Here is a 20,921-nt window from a genome sequence, read left to right on the forward strand (position 1 = left end):
AAGACGAACGTCGCGGATATGATGTATACGAACGGGATGACTTTTCGCCCGGAGCTACTTTCCATCGTCTAGGGAGCTTCCATGACCAACGCCGTCCTTATGGTCCACCGCGCGGACGCTCTCCATCGCCTACTGTAGCATCCGAGACGGCTTACCGTCCTGCGAGACGCCGCTCGCCGTCACCCCTTCGCCGCTCTACGTCCCCACTGAGACCTGCTTCTCAATTCGCCGAGCGTCGTCCGGAAAACTGAATTATGCAGCTTTTGGAGGAAAAGCTGCATCGAACGACAGGACAGAAATTCCTCCATCGCGTCCGTACAATGTGATATTGGTTGTAGTAGAAGGTGTACAAGTAGAAGCTTTAATAGACACTGGTGCTAGTGTTTCAGTCATTCACCGTGATTTGTGTTCGCGACTTCGGAAAGTTATGACCCCCTATGATGGACCTACGCTACTCGCTGCTCAAGGGGCCTCCATTCGACCTATCGCCTGGTGCACAGCTCGTATTTCCATCGATGGACTTCTACATCACGTACAATTTGCAGTGCTAAGTTCGTGTGCCCAGCAGCTCATATTGGGATGGGATTTTCTTTCTACGGCCTCCGCCTCCATCTGCTGTGGACAACGCGTTCTCCACATGACCGACACGACCTATTCACTTCATGCAGATGCCGCACCCCTTCACTTCCTTGCTGCAGAAGATACCGCGTTACCTCCTCGCCATCAAAGCATCGTTACTATCACGTCTGGTGTGATTGACTGCGGCGACGTGCTCGTATCGCCATCTACACGCTGTCTTGCAAGAGGGATAGCCTTTGCATCAGGGCTGGTTAGGTTTGATCATGGCTCTGCACTTCTCTACGCTACAAACCCGACATCCGAAAAGATTCTCATCCCTAAAGGCACTACATTGGCTTGCGCCACTGAATCGGAGTCTATATCTGTTGTTTCCTTTAAACCAGCTTCTTCTGAAGGTCCTTGTACCGGACGGGCCGCATCTCCTTCAGCTCTTGCAGCTGCCATCAGTTCCGACCTGACGCCTTCGCAGTCACAACAATTGCTTGCTTTGCTCCAAAAACATGAAGCTTCCTTTGACGCGCATTCAACTTCGTTGGGAAAGACTTCGATTACGACGCATCGGATAGAGACAGATGGTACATCCATCGTGCGCCGTAGACCATATCGCGTATCGCTAGCCGAGAGGAAAGTCATTGACGAGAACGTCACCGACATGCTCCAACGAAACATATTACGCCCCTCTGCTAGCCCTTGGTCTTCCCCCGTTGTTTTGGTTCGGAAAAAAGACGGCTCTGTTCGATTTTGTGTCGACTACCGAGCACTTAACAAGATCACGCGCAAGGATGTATACCCTATGCCGCGAATAGACGATGCCTTGGATTCCCTGCAGGGTGCCGAGTACTTCTCCAGCATCGATCTGCGTTCCGGCTACTGGCAGATACCTATGCATGAGGACGATAAGGAGAAAACAGCGTTTTCAACACCAGATGGGCTGTACGAGTTTAATGTCATGCCATTCGGCCTCTGCAATGCGCCCGCAACGTTCGAGCGCATGATTGACACCGTTCTTCGTGGCCTGAAGTGGAAGACTTGCCTGTGCTATCTGGACGATATTGTTGTTTTCTCGTCAACCTTCTCTCAGCACCTGCAACGTCTGGATGAAGTTCTCACGTGCCTTGCCAACGCTGGACTTCAGCTAAACACCAAGAAATGCCATTTTGCCACCAAGACGATCAAAGTTCTAGGTCACATTGTGAGCAAAGATGGCATTCGTCCTGATCCTGACAAGGTTTCCGCAGTTCAGAACTTCCCTCGTCCCGAAAAGACCAAAGATTTGCGTAGTTTCTTAGGCCTCGCTTCCTATTTTCGGCGATTCATACGGGGCTTCGCCTCAATAGCGTCACCTCTGCACAAATTACTGGGTTCTAATGTTCCCTTTGTGTGGTCTCCCGAATGTGAATCTGCGTTCACCCATCTGAAGCGCGCTCTCACATCTGAACCGGTACTACGCCATTTTGATGAAGCTGCTCCTACCCTCCTGCATACGGATGCTAGTGGTCATGGAATTGGTGGCATTCTCCTACAGCAAGACGACACTTTAGGTGAGAGGGTCGTCGCATACGCAAGTCGCGTTCTGACAAACGCCGAAAAGAATTACACCATCACGGAGCAGGAATGTCTAGCTATCATTTGGTCTGTGCAGAAATTTCGACCTTATCTTCACGGCCGCCACTTTACGATCGTTACAGACCATCATGCATTATGCTGGCTTTCGACGCTGAAGAACTTGTCTGGACGACTTGGTCGGTGGATTCTTCGTTTGCAAGAATACGACTTTACCATTACCTACAAGTGCGGGAAAAAACACCAAGATGCAGACGCGCTTTCTCGCTGTCCGCTTCCTACGACACCAGGCAATGGAGCTCCAACTCCCATCCGTGACAAGCTTTCACTCGATCCCTCCTCAGATGCTTTCTTGTTGGCCACTGTCGACGAGATGCCTCCACACGACAACAAATCCTTCCAATTTCATCAACTTGCCGACTCTTACTGTCGGCGCATCATAGACCACCTTCAAGGAGCTTCGCGCCCGCCTAACGCCCGCCTTCGTCGGCAGCTGACGCAATTTAAGATTGAAAACCGCGTCCTATACCGTCATGTCTATCACCCTGACGGTCAACGCTGGGTTCCTGTCCTGCCACGCTCTCTACGTGCTCATGTCCTGCAGGCTTCTCACGACGACATGACTGCTGGTCACCTTGGTTTTCAGAAAACCTATGACCGCATCAAAGGGCGCATCTACTGGCCTGGATTGTCCGCCAGTGTAGCGAGGTATGTCGCTTCCTGCGCTCTATGTCAGCGTCGAAAGCTCCCTACATCAGCTCCAAGCGGACAACTGCAACCGGTTCCTTGTCCGTCACAACCATTTGAGGTCGTTGGAGTTGACCTATATGGCCCTCTTCCTGTGACTCTCACCGGTAAACGATGGATTGTGACAGCCGTTGATCACTTGACACGCTACGCCGAAACAACTTGTGTGAGTTCTGCCTCGGCCTCTGAAGTTGCTGCATTCATACTTCAATCCTTAATACTGCGTCACGGTGCTCCTCGCGTCCTCCTGAGCGACCGTGGAAAAGCATTCCTCTCGCAACTACTAGACGAAGTACTCAGAGCCTCCGGAACCACCCACAAGACTACCTCCAGTTACCATCCACAAACCAACGGCCTCACAGAGCGATTTCATCGCACGCTGTCTGACATGTTAGCCATGTACATTGACCCGGATCACAGAAACTGGGACGCAATTTTACCATTCGTTACCTTTGCATATAATACCGCCGTTCAACGCACGACCGGTTACTCGCCATACTACCTTGTCTATGGTCGTTCGCCCTCTACCTGTCTTGACGTCTCTTTCTTCGCGCCAACTGTCCATCAATGTCCTTCCTCCTGCGAAGAATATGTGTCCCGCATTCTGCGTTGTCGCCAGCTCGCCCGCATCAACACCGAAGCACGGCAACAGGACCGCAAGCAGCATTACGACGCCTCTCATCGTGTCGTGTGCTTCCGCCCTGGCGAGGAAGTGCTTCTCCGGACACCAGTTCGTACTCCTGGCTTGTGTGACAAGTTTCAGCTTCGCTTCATCGGCCCCTACAGAGTCTTGGAGCAGACTTCTCCAGTGAACTATCGCATGGAACCAGTTATTGTTCCAAATGACCGCCGCTGCCGCGCCGCTGAGATTGTCCACGTTTCCCGTATGAAGCCTTTCACGAGACGTTCACCGCCCCTTTGAATTGCGGCCAGGATGGCCGCTCTCGCGCGAGGGGACATTAGTGTGGGAATTTATAAGCTATATTCTGTCATCTGTACACGATCATCATCATACGGGGTTCATATGGGGTTCTTCTTCATCATCGCTTGTGGGGCTGGTTCTCGGGTGTGCTCCGTGCTGTGGGCGTGGTCGGTTCGCCTAATCTTTTGACGCGGAATAAACGCCGTGATTACTGCTGCGTCACAATATATATATATATATATATATATATATATATATATATATATATATATATATATATATATATATATATATATATATATATATATTATATCAAGGAGGCGGAGGGAAAGGATGTAAGTTGCAGCTCAATGTGAAGTTTCAGGCAGGTTACAAACGCTTTTTAATGACAGATACAATGGTGCCAGGCAGAAGATTACATTGACGGATGGCGAGAACGAGAGGCGAATGAAGGAAGAGATTAGTGCGAGCAAAGATAGGGTTCGGCTTTCAGTTTATTTATTTATTTATTTATTCAAAAGAACCTTACAGGCCCTATGGAAGGGCATAAAGTAAGGGGGGCACATTAAACAGTAAAAGGTATAAAAAGTACAAATTTCCAATAGGAACAGTGCTATCAAAAGATTACCATGTTACACAATATTGAAGGCACTAGGAATACAAAGCAATATATGAAGGCACACGAACACTTGTTAATGTGAACAGAGCAAAGGAATACCGTTTATGAAAATGATATACAACATGGCAAAAATGCACAATAACATACACTAGATTGGTCACTCGTGAACGGTATTAGATGGGAAAAGCATGAGTAACTGAGAGCGGAACGTGTTGATCGTCAATGCATGGGAATATGCGATGTGCTGGCGTAAAACGGGACACAGCAAAGGAAGAGTGACTGTGATATAATTTGTGGGAAATGACCGAATGGAAAGCATTCTATGTCTTTCAAGAAGAGGTAACTTGAGAGCTTTCTTTATTTCAGTCGCCGTACGTGAGCAGTTCTTTGATATGAATCAAGTGGCTTTATTTTGAAGACACTCCAATTTTATTAAGTATGCTTGGTACGGGTTCCAAATCAAAGAGGCGTAATCCAGCTACGAGCGCACTAATTAGGTATACGCTAAAATCTTTGCGTCTGCATTAGCTAAACGCAGATTGCGTGCGAGCAATAGGAGTGTTTTAGAAGCCTTGTTAATAACCGTATCTGTGTGAATGTTCCATGAAAGGTCACATGCTAAAAGGATCCCTAAATATCTTATGACAGGTACCGATTCTACTGTCACGCTGTTTAATGTGTAATGGCAAGGTTCGGTGTCTGATATTATGGTAAATCACACGTCTTTTGTTTTTGAGGTGTTAATTTACATTTGTCATTGCGTTCACCAGTCGTTAATCTTGCCTAAGTTCGATTGTAACTGAAGTGAATAAGAATGATCATTAATTTGTCTGTATATCACGCAATCATCTGCAAACAATCTGACCGTAGAAATCAGGTTATTGCTTATGTCATTAATAGAAAGTAAGAAGAAGATAGGTCCGAGCACAGACCCATGTGGTGCTCCAGATAGGTACCGCAAGGGTTGTCTATCAGAAACAGATCTCAATTCCGCAACTTGGATCCAGCATGTGTGTGTGTATATATATATATATATATATATATATATATATATATATATATATATATATATATATATATATATAATGTTTTTTTTTCAGCAGTAGCGGCCCTTAACGTAGGTGTACAGTGGTGAGCAGCCTTGTCTAGAGCGCGCCGACGGTGCTCTGCGGAGTAAGTCAGCGCCACCTAACGTTGCGCTCTGGGTTTCAGTTATGCGTCCTGCGCGCATGCGCGGCAGAAACAGAGGCACGCCTGCTCATCGCGTCCTTGTCCAGCAACCGCCTTGCGAGTTCGTCTCGTGCCGCCAGGGACGCGCTGCCTGCAATTGTGACGCTGTGACAGCGGCGAGGGCGTCGCCATGCCGCCGTGTTTCACGAGTGTAACGAGACGGCCAGGCAAGCAAGCGCGAGTGATAGCAGATCACCGCGCATTTCTGCGCAGGCACCACTCGCCGCCGCCATAATGTCTTTCGGCGTGTATCTGCACTGGGTATTTAGCTGAGGGCGACAGCCGACGAAAGTAGGCGACGAAAATAGACACGAAACAACCATATAGGCCCAATTCTCGCACTCTTGGCCTGGTCTGGGCCTGAAACGCGCGATCACCCGCTATCACTTGGACATGCTTCAGAAACGCGCGATCACCCGATATCACTTGCACTTGCTTGCCTAGCCGCCTCGTGATTCGCGCGAAACGCGTTGGTTTTCCGGCCGCTGTTACATATCATTCAGCGCGGCCCTGGCGGTCTGAAGCGCAAGCACTGAGGCCGAGAACCCACGAGCAAGCACCGCTTTATTTTGGCCGCGCATGCGCACGAGACGCATAGCTCAAACCCAGAGCGTAACGTTAGGTGGCGCTGATTTGCTCCGCAGAGCACCGTCGCCGCGCTCTAGACAAGGCTGCTCACCACTGTACACCTTGATGTCTGTTTAGATTTTCTGACAGCATTTAACAAGGCGTCTCATGAAAAGCTGTGACATAAACTTGACTGTATTCGTCTTGCATGCCATTCTCTAGACTGGGGCTTATATCAATGGACGGATGGCACGTATATGAAATGTTGCTTCAAGCATTCCGTGCATAACATCCGGCGGGTCCCAAGAAATTTCACTGGGACTGATATTCCTAATTTATGTGAACTATTTACATGATATTATTTGTGGTGCCCCATCCGTCCAACCACTTCAGAGATGGCTGTGTTTAACCATATAAAGCACTAGCCCAGAGAGACCACATTATAAAAAAAAATTACCTTGCATTCGCAATTGGTACGTACGCTAGCTGGAATATGGAGCTGAAGTTTGTAAAAAAATATTCTGTAGTATATAAGAGGGCAAGAGAACGCAGGGCGTATGGTTATGCACGAAAGAAAAACATCGATATACTGTGCGTGTAACTACTTTTTTCGTTGCCTTAGGAATTATTCTCTTCTAGTGTCTTGTTCTAAGTTATTTTTTCTTCAGCGCTATCACGCATGTGTGCCCGTATTCACAGAAGGCTTCAACGCTATAGTTATTTCTTAAGGTAGATTCCAGCAAATCTGGATGCTAGACCTAACATTTGGGAACGGGACCAGCCAATAGCACGTACGAAGAAAACGTTTTGTAAAAGCGGCCTTTTGCGTCTTAGGAAATAACTATCCACCGCGTGAAATAAAACTTCTCGGGTGTTATGTTTGTGTTGGAGCGAAGCTTGAATACGACGGGATTGTGCGGGATCCACACAACAAAAGCACCGTCTCAAATCTTGATCGCATTGAGATAAAGGGAGTGCTTCACATTTTTAGCGCGTGCTGCAGTTACGACCCGCCAATCTCATTAATGCGTCAGCACAGCATTCAATTTTTGGAATCTTGCAGAAAGCTTTTCGTCTTGCTTGCTTGTTGTATAAGTGCCTTATTTGAAATATGATCCAATCCTCCACAATTGAATAAAGCTTCGCGGAACTTGGAAAACGAGGCACACTCATGGTGGAGCACAGACGTGGATGTCAGCTTTGACAAACACAGTGATAGGTACAGTTGCTGCCTTTAAACGGTCTTTAACTGGAACTAATGAGCTGGAAGTATGCTTCGCGAAAATGTTTTGGTACACTTACCATATACGTAACATTAGCGGTTTTTAATTATGCTGTAATAAATGTGTTGCTTAACTTTCCGAATTCTTTTGAATGTTTTGATTTACTTCTTTTTTGTTCTCTTTTGTGCTATTGAAGGCGATTCCTGCTCGTACCCAACTAGTGGTTCGTATTGCGAACAAAATAAGGTAAATAAACATAACTGATTTAGGTTGATTAAGGTATTGACCTAGGTTTAGGTGTACCTTGGCCTTTAGGTGTACCACCATGGCCACAAATATTACGGACAAGTACCATCCCCCCCCTCCCATCTCATATTCCGCGTCCCTCGCAGCACGTGTGCTGCTTTGGGTCGTTAAGCGACATTTTATGTGGTTTCAAGGTAACCGTCACTTAATAGATTAAGTGACACGTACAACAAGCCCAGTAACCTGGAGCAACTTAATTATTTTTTTATTTTATTTAGAAAATACTGCAGGCTTTATAGTGGCCTTTGCAGGAGGGGCAGAACTACAGAAAAAACAACAACAACATGGAAATGGAACAATACACGATTAGCAAAACCGAAATAACAATTATTTACATTGGAATGATTGCAGGAAAATAAAAAAATCAACAATTTCAGAAACACTGCAACAACACAAGATAAAAGAAGCAAACAACACTTTTCGACTGTCGCATGTTCAATTGTCAACGCATTCAATGCTGTCAGTGTTAATAAGAAGCGATATGGGCAAGTTATTCCATTCGGTTATAGTGCGAGTAAAGAACCTAATGCTACATGTGATATGGTTAAAGGCTTCCAAAGTTGCCAACGACTTCATAACTACTTTTCTAGCAGAGAAAGCTTTTACGTATCTTTTAACAACTAATTTGGGCCCCGTATTCATGAAAAGGCCTCAAGTTAAAATTGTTCGTAAGAGCAAATTTCAGCCAATCCTTATGCTGCACAAATAATTACCGAAGGTGACTGGCCCACGGCAAAGAAAACTTATGAATACGTAGGTTCGTGAATTCGGCCCCTCATTCGTATATGGTCTCGCGAGTAGTTCTGGCGCAGAATTATTCTTGACGACTTAGGATTGGCCTGGTCGCATTCGGCATTATAATTGTATGGTGGATAATCCCGGAAATTGATCAATGTGAGTCCCTCTGCTCGTTTAAGTCGCATCTGCTCCCTTTTAGGTGCGTTAGCTGAATGACTACTAAATTACTTACAAAGGCAAACGCCTACTAAAAACGTCTTTCAATTAAAATTTGTTTCCATGCGGTCTACGGTGGTCGAAGTGCATATTTCATTGACGTAAAACATCACCAGTATTTGTTCAAACTTTCTCAGAATGACTAGCCCCACAAAAGCTTCAGAGAAGTGGTGCCCAGGATGCGCTTCTCATTACTACGTCCTCGAGCTGAGGCGAGGACACGTATTCGTACATTTATCAAATAAAAACAGAGCAAGCAATTTTGGCATTTTGTGGGCCAGGAAGTGTATCTGTTGAAATGACTTGAGAGAAACCGAATGCTTCTCTCAGCAAACATCAAAATGGATATTTACTGGCGGAGGTGCACAATTTTTTCCTATGCATTCGCATGCGAAAGAAAGAAAGAAATCGTTTAAACGGAGTTGCTAAGGTGTTTTTGTGGCAATTTACGTACGCTGATACGCGCTAACAGATTTAGATTGGCACGCTCTTCGCACCTCCTGCCTCCTGAAAGTTCTGCTTTTGGTTACCACCTCTTATAAATGTTGGAACGCGAATCCAGTTCGATTCGATGAAAGACAATGTCTTCCTGAGTTCGGAATGGGATTGGGATGGAGCCACTGCACATCGCACTCTATCGCGCCAACACCCACGTAAGGTTAGTAGGTGGAGCATTGCGCTGCTTAATTTCTTGAAGGCCATATTTTTCTAGAGTGGCCCACATTTGAGACCGAATAGACCCAGGGGAACGGGCCACATTTTGAGACTGCACAACCTTCGGGATCGACTCGCGCTTTTAGACTGCGCTATAATATGACCTGTATTGGCCCCTGAAGGAGGCTAGACACAAACGTACCCGATACGGAAAAGGAGACGGGAGGGGGGGGGGGTTAGGTATTTCCAAAGGAAGACACTGTGTTCAATAAATATCTTTATTCTCTGCATGAGTAGCATTTCTCTTATTGGCATTGCTAATGTGGAAGCTTTAATTGCCAATGCTCTGGCGTGATGAACCCCTAAAAGTGGACTAAACTAGCTCGTCGTTGATTTATGCAATATCACAGATAGTGTGTAACGTATACAAAATACTATTATTTATAGTATATATTCTGCCACTGTATTTAGGAGAGAGCATCTTAAGCATTGTAATTTACTAGAAAAACGTACACCTACAAAAGCTCGAAACACCTATTATACAAAATTTTTTGAAAGATAAGTTATTTGCATGTCGGCCTCTTTTATAGCCCTCACGTAAAAGGGCAATCAGTTCACCTGCTACGCTCTAGGCGAACGGCTACTTTAGGCGTCCAGAGAATGCACGTGTGATTGAGTGTTACTTATTCAACGGCGCAGGACAGTGGTATTTTTTTTTGTAACAATGCCTGCGGAGTTTATGAGATAGCCTTTAGCCTTCTCTTTACATTATCGTACAATGTGAGTGGCTGCTACATATTCAGCGGCGTGGGACATTGGTTGTAACGACGTCTACGGAGTTGATCAGGTATAGGCTTCTCTCTACGATGTCGTAAATTTATTGTGAAAAGCAAACCAGCGTTCGGCTTTACAAGCTCCGCCGCATGGCTACAAGGTGTCGAAATTGGAATGCTTGCTGCTTTTATGTCTCATCTACTGTCGGTGTAATAAACCTTAAATGAAAGTGTAGGAGGACGAGGAAGGCGCTGACTATCCTCTGAATTTAGACGTGGCTGTGAGGCGTTCTCTCTGAACTGAACAATTTGCATTTGCGAGGCGTTTTTCATTACAACGTCATCCAGGTGAGGTGAAGACGTGTAATTAATATATAAATATTAGCAGGCCAATAACATCCAGAGTGATGAAACATATTACCATGCACACGAGTTCTGTCACATGCATTTACGTGCGCAAGCTTGTAATCCCAACAAAAAATATAAGATCCATGCCAAAGCAACGCGTAAATTGAGGGCACAGCATGTTGCGGTGGCTGTACGTATGCAAATGGCGGTGATCTAAGTAACGCTGCTATAAACGAAGGCGACAGAAATAGTTCATGCAGCGGTTGCGAATGCTGTCTCACGGCTCTGAGGTGTTGAAATCTCCGAGATGAGTTGCCGCCGAAAGGGCCATCACAGTAGGCCATAAGTACGGATGCATGATGTCATCCCGATGGGCACGTTGCCACCACGGCTCCATAAAACTACACGCAAGCTGATGTTGGTTGTCTATGCTTGCTTGCGAGGTGTTTAACGTTGCTGACGCGTATACGTATCCTGTGGGGATGCTCGTACGTGCCTCGCGCGGCAAAATGCCGCAATATTTAAAGGTCGTCGCAGACAAAAAAAAAGGCACTTGTGTCTTTGCTTATGAAATGCGATGACTGTATAGCTAAACACCGTTTAGCCAGCGATGACTTTCTCGACCGCTGTTAAATAAAATTATACTTCGTACAGAACAATATCTGTACATATTTGTGGTACAGGGAGAATAAATATCCGAACGCATGGGTCGCTTGGAACAAAATTGTATCAACACCGGTTAGGTCTAACTCCGCGCGGCTGCATACGGCTAAGCAAGTTGGCTTTTTCTAGCGAGGACCGGTCAACAGTACAAACGTCATTAAAAAAAAGAAGCAGGAAAATTACTTTTTTTGTTACAGCAGAGCTGGTATACGCTATATGTTATGGCGGTTTGTGTGTGCAGATAAAAAAGATGGCCGCCACACCAGAGCTAGAAGAGCTAAAGCATGAAGCAAAAGCGTATCGTCGGTTATGCCCAAGTTGTGTTAAACCGCGAAAAGTGTCTACACGCATTGCGATAAAAAATATCGTCATAAAAAAGGTAAGACTCAAAAGACATCGTTTATTATGGATTTCCGTTTGACGGAACTGGCTCTATAGGCAAACCACGTAACCTTATCTTTGTTACCTTCCACTCGAGCAATGGGGTAGGCCGCTTGTGGTGAGGACTGCGGAAAAACAGCGCGTATGCGAAGAACACTGTCGTGAACAGAAGCAGGAATGTATGCGGCGACGGCGGGCGGCACGCAATGCGGACGATGACCGTGCCGCAAACGCCAAGCGTATGCACCTTTGGTTGAATCGCCCCTACCGACTCCACTCCAATCGTAATTGTGAGTGATTTCAACATAGACGTGTCCCGGCTGGGCGGAAAATGCTTCGTGGTATTTCTCTTGAAAGGTTAGACATTCAATGTTACACAAACGTCTGTGCACCCACGGCGCGTCATCTGTCGTGTGTAGACCTCAAATTGGCCAAGAACCTTTCCAGTGTCGCCACAGTGCCGCTGGCCGTATATCATAGACATCCTAAAGCGATAGGCACCTTGGTGACGAAATAATAAATCGACAAAAGCAACTAAAAGAAACTGCATTGAGTAGGCTATGTAATAAAACAACAAAAATTGTACAAGAAATGCAATTCATTGTGGTATGTGTCTTTTATTTTCAATCAACATATTTATTATCCACATATTTATCACCATATATACAGCTTCGGTGGTCATCCTCCTTCACTGAACAGAATGGCTCTGATTTTTTTCTTTACTTTAGCTGTAGCATATTTCGTGCGCGCATTTCCAGCTGCTCTGCCCTCTCAGACGTGCCATTTCAACATTCCCTTGAAAAAAAATATTGCGCATCCAAGGGCAGGTGCCATGCGTACGTCTCCGTGCGCGCTGGTGGAGGTAAACGTGATTTCCTGACGTATAAACCTTCGCCTGTTAGCCAACCAGTTGTGCTCCCGGAAAAGCGTGCTTTTCTTGGTAAAGAAACAAAAATATGAAGATTAGATTCTTTGATTTAACGTGCCATAACGACAATCTTATTACGAGGTACGCGATTTCGAATAATGTTGACCACTTGAGCTTCTTCACCGTGTCCCGATATAAAAATACACGAGCCTGAAATGCGATTGCCACGGCCATGATGAAGTCCGTTTCCTCGAGCTGAGTGGGAATAAAAGCAAAACAAAGATCATGAGCCATTACACTCTACGAAGGAGCAGCGAAGCAGTTCAGCACACGACACGTAGGTGACACAAAATTTTGAGCAAATGTACGAACTCATTTATTGACTTGATGTGTGGTAATCGTGACGAAAGGTAGGCACATTGATTAACTGCCTTAATCGGTAGTCATTATTTCACTCGCAACGACAAACACATCCGTTGATAATGTCAAATCGATGCACGTACGCATCGAATAAATTATTGAATAATTGATTTGAAAATAATGTTAATGAAATAATGAAATAATAATAACGGGGCTATAAGCCGTTACATATTTTGCTTGCTTACGGGAGTATTAATGCTTAAGGGGGTATGAGCCATTGATAATGATAGTTTTGTTCACGAAGAAAAAAAATGCGTGGTCCCCTAGCCATGTACAGCTTCGCTGTGAGAAGCCTTGAACTGGTTTGCGTGGTGAAATGTTCTTGGACATTCATATTGCAAGTACCTACTCGGGCAAATGGAAACTGGGCACTCGTGGGTGCATCTTTTGAATATGATTAGGGCAATTAGGGCAATTAGGGAAAATTCAGGCGCGTTTTTGCTGTCGCCACCATGGCCGTATAAACTCCAAGCGCAATAACACTGTCGCCGCTCAACGTGTGCTATGAGTGCGAGTGAATGCACGCGAGGGAAACCGACGATCGCGACTCAATCTGGCGCGCGCGAAGGGGAAAGCGCAGAGCAAGCGCGCCGCCTTCCGTCGCGCGAGAGGCAGTGCGGGGGATGGAAGGGTGGGAGGGATGAGGGCAGCGTTGTGCTCCGGCAGTAACTGCGCGTTTCGTAACCGGACGCAACGGGAACTGACGATAGCGGCTCAATCTCGCGCGCGTTAGGGAGCAGAGCGGGAAGGCAGCTGGAGACGTAGGGGCGGAGTGGCGGCCTCGACTCCGCCAAGAAGTGCGTGCTTTGCACGGCCCCGCGTGGTGGAGTCCGTCGTATCTCCAAAGGGATCTCCACACGGCTCATGCCTTTGTGCGGGCTTTGTTCGCACCGCTCTTGCGTTGAAGCGACAGCATGAAGCAGATTTCGATCGTTGCTGCCGCCCCGCTTGCTCACACCAGCGTTTCGACAGCGTGTGTTCACGCTCGGCGAGTGTGAATGTGTTCATGTCTGGTTGTGCGTGCTGACACCGTGCCTGTTAATTCAGTTAGTAAGCGATTGGCTCAAAGTTTGTACTTTCTATAGAACTACTTTCCTTACTTCGTCTAGCTGTCTACTAATTTTCTATCGCAATCGATGCTTCGCCTTTCCGGCGAAACTGTGACTTTTTTGTATGTGAACGAAACTTATGCGGTGTGTAGAAATTAACGCACGCCATATGTGGGCATTGTGCGGGTTCTAGCGCAAAGGTTGAAAGAGGAATTAGCCAATATTTCCCTGTAGTGGACTTCCTCAGTGAGGCGACCATCATACGATGAGAACTGTAGCAACTTCAGAGAACTCATTATTGAAATCCCTTTCCATAAAAGAACAACAATTGTAACGTGTGGATACGCAAGACATAATATAGTTGAAAAATATTTGTGGTTATGCGGGCATCGTTATACTCTCCTTTCGAAGGTCGCTATCTTGCCGCTTAGGTACAATGCGTTCCGCGCACATCCAGCCTTAGTTTGTCTGAGCACTGTCTGCTTTGATTCAACATCAGCTGCAAACTAGCGCCTTTTCTGTTCGTTTATTTTGTCACTGCTTAAAACGTGCGCATGTGTAAAACTGCAACACGAGAACCAATTAGCGAGATAAGTTATTGCTTCATTTGCGGGCACATTATCTGTCCCGCACCTGCGCCCAAGGCTTCCTAGAATACCAATGAGGAGTAACAGTGCACACAGGCTCACGCAGCTGGTAATGTAAGCATATTACACATAAAGAACGAGAAGTATTGTGGTATATGACTGGGTTAATATGACTGCCATTTTTTTGCAGAAGTGATGAGAATCTTCCAAAAAGATAAAGTGATAGATTTTTCACTTCACTGTCGGTTTGCAGAGATTCCGCAAAATGGTGCGTTCGGCGTTCCGTCTTTTTATCCTTTTTCTTTTAGGCCTGTTATCAGCTGTTAATAGACTTTAGCCAAGTATTAGCGCTTGTACTTAGTCCTTCATTCATTACACGTAAATTAGTTTCGTAAATTTTGTAACTTGTAAGAGCCAGCTCAGCATTAGGTTATGGTACGTGTTGTGTGGCAGGCACACCGCGTCCGACCTGTATACCTGCGAGACTAGGCTTTCTACCGCGCGAGTTTTATTCTGATTCGCTGGGGTGTGAACTTAAACGATAATTTTACTTAAAACGAATGAGGGGGAGATTATTAATGAAGCTCATGTTATGAAATATGAAGTTACGTTATGAAGCAGTTACGAAATAGCTGTGGAAACTTCGGATGAAACCATATGTAGCGAGCTTGTCAGCTGAACAATAACGGTAAGTACCTCTTTCCGCTTATGTGCGTTGCCTTCGGCGCACCTTCATTTTTGTTTTATAGAAATATTTTCGTGAAGTTGAAGTACGTGCGTGCGTAGAACGTTATAACTCATTGATAAATGTTTCTTCCCTTTCTTCGTGATCAGCCTTAATTGGCAGGCTGGAACGCACCAGCTCAGCTGGATCTCTCTGCAAGTCCTGTAAGTAAATTTTTTGTTTGTATGAGTGTTACAAATAAATTCTGGGAAAACTCGCCACATGAATAAAACATTGTCTGAAAGGAACAATAGAAGCATGAAGCAACAAAGCAATCCCTAGTGGTTCTGCCGGAGAAAATATGAGTAGTATTAGAAGAAAACTTACAAAAGTAAAATTTTTTTACCGTATTAATAAGCTTTAGTTTCGAGTTAGCGTCCTTGTTGTCTCTTTCTTTCTGCGTTTAACGGACGGCCCGGGAGGCCGCGCGCTGTGTTTTCGCAGCTTAGTTCGCGTTGATGCGAGAGGCAACGCGAAGGTTAATTCGCCCACTGCTGCTGCCGCGCTTCCTCGTTGCTGTGTCTGACACCGAATTCCCGCGGTCATCGAGTTAGGTCTGTTCATATTTGCTTGCGCGCGCGTATGAGCATGCTTGTTAATTTAGTTAGTATGACTGCTTAAAAGTTTGTTGCCGATAAAACTACTATCCTTCGTATAGCTGTGCACTAATTTGCTATCACTGTCGATGCTTCGCTTTGCGGCCAAAACTGCGACTTCTTTTTTATTAACATTGCTGTGAAGCGGCTTACTTCTGCCTTAGTTTTTCATAGTGTTGCTTAACTATATTAATTATTTAACTGATGTGTTATCTCCAACACTGTATGAATACGAATATTTGCAGATGATTGCATATTGTTTAAAGAGATAAGGGAGTAATCTGATCATGGTATTCTGCAAGATTCTTTCATAGCTATTAGCCGATGGTGTTCGGAATATGGCATGACTCTCAATATTAGGAAAACCGTGCTCCTACGTACGAGAAAAAGACATATTAGCTGGTTTAGTTATTCTTTACAGGTTCCGATATTCACGAAGTAGCCACACATAGGTATCTAGGGTTGACACTTGCCAATCAATTGAACTGGTCCGCCAACATCGCACAAACTTGTTCTTCAGCCTTCCCAATATTGTGTTTCTTAAAAGGTAAACTAAGTCATTCCCCTTCCTACATTAAGCTTCCCCTTCCTTTTTTGGATTAGTATAATGCTTTCATTCGTCCAGTTTTCTGAGACCCCCTGCAGTCGATAGACACCTCGTGTAAAGAGCCGCCAGTTTTCCAAGCATTATGTCTCCTCCATCTTAGAATAAATCGACTGTTAATCCATCTTCTCCTGCCACTTTTCCTCGTTTTATGTCCTGTAAGGCCATCCTCACCTCATTGCTAGTTATAGGAGGAGTTTGTGTATCCTATTCATTACTATTTCTAATGGAGGTATCCTGACCCATCTGGGTGCTGTACAAGGCCCTTTAGAATTCTTCCACTGCTCTTACTATACCTCCCAGATCGCTGACAATATTACCGTGCTTATCTTTCATTGGTTACATCTTGCTTTGTCCTATGCATGCCACGCTTCTTTCTCACTGCGTTTTAGGCTCCATCCGCTTTTTCACGGCTTCATCAGTCTTACTCACGTTATAATTTCGAATATCCCTTATTTTCGCCTTGTTGATCAGTTGTGACAGTTCCGCAAATTTTATCTTATCTCTGAAGTTCGACCCTTTCATTCTTTGGCCTTTTTTATTAGGTCCTTTGTTACTTGCGAGAGCTTGCCTACTGGTTGCTTTGGTGCCTTGTATCCCACTTCAATTCCTGCCTATGAAGCCAGCCTAGTTACGGTTTCATTCATTACCCCTCAACAAGTACTGGTTTCGACTTATTTAGCTCGGCTGATTCCAACTTCCTTTTTTTGAGCTCGCGAACAGACAGTAGCGCTGCTGTTCCCAGAGCAACTGCCGTCCAGGATAGTTACCCTCCCTACAAGCAGGTTAATACTAGTTTATTCGCCAGCGGGGCGGGTTTGTTCTAATCAGATGAGGCGGTAGTCAGTAAGTTCTTGCACTCTTTCTAGCGCTAACTCTACTTTAATAAATAACCACTGAGTCCTATACACTCGGGGAGTTCATATTGAAAAGTTTGGTGCTTCAGCCTAATCTTGAAAAGTGGTACCTGCTCAGCCAGTATTCAACTGTAGGCGGTGCCGGTACGCTATGTGCGAGCGGAGCGCGCAAATTAAATGCTACGCGACCGCCGAAAGCCACACACGCCAAGCGCGGCCGCGTGTTTCAATCTGCGCTCGTTAGAGGACATCTCCGACTCCTATGTACTCGCTTCACTGGAAACCCTGACAAGCCTAAAGTTGGGTGGGCTAGGTTTGAACGCGCTGTTCTGTAAAACACTGTGTGACAATATAGGCAAGAAGGCGCGCGTAAGTGAATGGTAATTGAGCAAGAAACGGGCAATCATGCCTCAAGGAGCATATATATATAATAACAAGGAAAGCAAGAAACAACAAAGAAAAAGGCCCTGCAAAAAAAAAAAAAAAACAAGTCCACTTGTCGCACCATTGGCTTCCGGTTTTACCTTGTTCTCATTTTGTTTTGCTCATCGCCTTTACGTCGGTAGGAATTTAGAAGGATAGAATACTTGTGATATCTACGTGGCTTTATATATATTTTGTATATATATATCTGTCACGAGAAATGTATATATGCCAGGTAGGCCTGATATGATTATATCCTTGAGGGAGACATCACTCGAGTGCACTCTTGTTTTCCCACACTGTGGTATGAACTGCTTCTTCCTACTAGTAGGGCTCTTGGCCTAGTCAGGCTTCGGGCTTGTACTTGCTTGGCCAGGATGGCCTCCAACATTGCAAGTGTGGCGCATATCGTTTTAAAGTAAATTTGAATTCAATATCATGAACTGAGTTTTCGACAAATATTAGGACTTTGAATGGTTATGAGCCGATTACACAGCTTTTCCCCCCTTTTGCCGAGCAGTTGGAACAACGGTTTCTATCTGAACTAACACGCAGCACTAGTGACACATCCGCGTCCGCCCGTCTATCTCTTCATCCATCCAGAAGGGTCTCTTCTGTGTCAGTTGTGACTTGGAGTTGCCTTCACGAATGCCTACTGATCCCTAATTGGAATGGCTGATAGTCCTGCATGTGATATTTGCGGATGCGAGGAGAACATTGATCCCTTATTTGGCGACTGTCCTCAATTTCAAGCAGAAAGGCCACTTTTATCCAACACATTGAGGAATTCAGATGATCGTCCTCTGAATTAACAGACATTACTAGAGCACCGTCCCCACCGATCATCGCCTCAGAAGGCAGTGAAGGAACTTTTGTGCCTTCTCAGGTTGTCTCGTTTGCGCGAATGGCTTTAACTCAAAATGTGTCCGTACACGGCTCTAGACCTTCTCTCTTCCTTCTCTCCCTTCCCATTCTCCCTTCCCCAAGCATAGGGTAGCCAACCAGACCATTGCCTTAACATCCCTGCCTTCCTCTCTCTCTATCTCTCTCATCCAGCCATCCTAGCATCCTTCGCTCCTTCCTGACTTCTTTACTTCCTTCCTATACGCGCCGTGATTGCTCAGTGGCTATGGTGTTGGGCTGCTGAGCACGAGGTCGCGGAATCGAATCTCGGCCATGGCGGCCGCATTTCGATGGGGGCGAAATGCGAAAACACCCGTGTGCTTAGCTTTAGGTGCACGTTAAAGAACCCTAAGTGGTCGAAATTTCTGGAGTCCTCCACTACGGCGTGCCTCATAATCAAATCGTGGTTTTGGCACGTAAAAGCCCATCATTTAATTTTAATTCCTTCCTATGGGCGCATACTGCGTGGAGTAATGAACTGTTGCTGTCATCTCTGATCACATTGCACGAAGCAACGGGTCGCTTATCTGGTATCAGCATTCAGAGAAAACATTGGTATATATATCTTATGTTCCTATTCTAGACCAAACCGCATGAAAGCACCAACAAACAAGCCTTTCTCGTTGCATACTCCTTCAGATTGTAGTAGTATTACACGGAGTTTCCATTTAGCTACCGTTTCTCCCGATCAGAGTACTTCAGTTAACTTTGCAAAACAAGTTTTATGATTTCATGCTGTTACTGTTCGTGCATTTGCGCTAGCTTCCGATCACCAACCATGCGGTCAGTCGCATCGGCATGCGGTTCTATATAGAGCGCAGTCTGTGTCCGAACCGTTCTTTTGAAAGAAAGAAGGTGCTTTCCCTTTCAGCGTGCGTTCCTCAACACATCCGTGCATGAGACGAAAACATAATGATGGAATTGACTTCCCCTGTTAGCTCGTTCTGCTGAACGACGGTTGTGTGTAGTCATGCGACATGGTTTTCGATTTGTGTTTCGCTGTCTCACGTGCCTCACCCGTCGTTCCCTCTCTCTCTGTCTCTTTCACTACCATGACCTCTCTCTCTCTACCATGATAACGCGGCATGCAGGGAATGAAAAGCAAACACATTGTGGGCCCTCCGCGCAAATATTGACAGTCCCGTCATCTCAGTATGGGTTCGCGCGTCAGCGACGGCATCGCGGCGGCTTCGCATCGACGTGAGAGCCTTCGGCACGCGAACAACGCATACTCTTTTTTGCGAACGGACAAGACGGACAACGTTGGACGCTGACCACTCAGCTATATATCGGCTCGACAAGAGTACAACGTTATTCTACGTATGCATGCAGCAGGCTATGCAGAAGCTTTGCAAGGCCAACGGCCGCCGGTTGTCAATACATAGCAGCCGGGATCCGTGGGCGGCGGAGCGACGAATCCAATCTAGATTCCACCTTCATGTTCGTGTTACACAAATGCTACTGTTGTATTCAGGCTACTGTTCTTGGCGACACCGCAATTTCAAATTTTCCTGTTGATGCATATATCCTCCTGAGTGATCATGGCTATCCCGCAGTCATCGACCTTTGTTTTTTTTTCTATTGGATTGCGTGACCGAACGAAGTATGTCTGAATACTTCGCGATTCCGTGGCCCTCATGGAGTGGAATGTCGTTCACCTCGCCTTCAGAATGTTGCGAAAGCGATGACAGTTGGTCGGCTAGCAATAGAAACAGCCAAGAAATGTTATAAAATGGGTTTGAAGTACTGATATGTGTACATTAGAGAGAAAGGAACAGACATGTGAAGTGTTTTGAGAACATTAGTTTTTTTTTTTCTTTTCGGAAATTAGAGTGAACGCGGGCACTGGAGCTGATGCAGACTCGCTTTCCTATGCGGTACATCAGAGAATGTGATCTAAATTGGTTGTTAGCTGCATTGTTGAGACTTTGCGCGTGTTGTGCATCTGCGAAACAGATCTGCGTTGAAAAAGAATGACAAAACACGTTGAAATGACCTGTTGTATACTTAAGCCGTCTTAAAGGATAACTAGTTGAGTAGCCAAGCAGCTCTCAGAAGGTTTCTGAGTGGTGTCATGAATTTTAGCATTATTTTTACTCTCGGGTTATTAAACAACATAATATATACGCATAATATTGTTACAAGCACGGGGAAAAGGGGTTTATTTGGGCGTGCGAGAACAGGAACGGCAGGCTACGAGGAACAGGAATGGCCGCTGCACAGTCTTCGTTCTCCTCTTCCTCTCTCTTCTTGATCCCCGCGTCCCTTTGACGCGCTTGGACGTAACATACCTCCCCTCGCAGACAAAGCCCCCTGGGCGAGTCAACTAGCTTGTCGTGGCGTGCATGATTTCAACCGTGC

At 45.7% G+C, this 20,921-nt stretch overlaps 1 protein-coding gene across 1 annotated transcript in view; it reads left to right on the forward strand.

The window, feature by feature from the left end:
* LOC135903601 (uncharacterized) overlaps nucleotides 1-20,921 on the forward strand; it is a 193,898-nt gene that overhangs the window by 88,541 nt on the left and 84,436 nt on the right. The window contains exon 3 of the mRNA XM_070532121.1: nucleotides 15,288-15,341. The gene's annotated coding sequence lies outside the window, so the exon portion shown is untranslated. The remainder of the gene's footprint in view (nucleotides 1-15,287; nucleotides 15,342-20,921) is intronic.

The sequence above is a fragment of the Dermacentor albipictus genome, chromosome 1 (assembly GCF_038994185.2).
Source record: "Dermacentor albipictus isolate Rhodes 1998 colony chromosome 1, USDA_Dalb.pri_finalv2, whole genome shotgun sequence".
In the NCBI taxonomy this organism is placed as follows: domain Eukaryota; kingdom Metazoa; phylum Arthropoda; class Arachnida; order Ixodida; family Ixodidae; genus Dermacentor; species Dermacentor albipictus.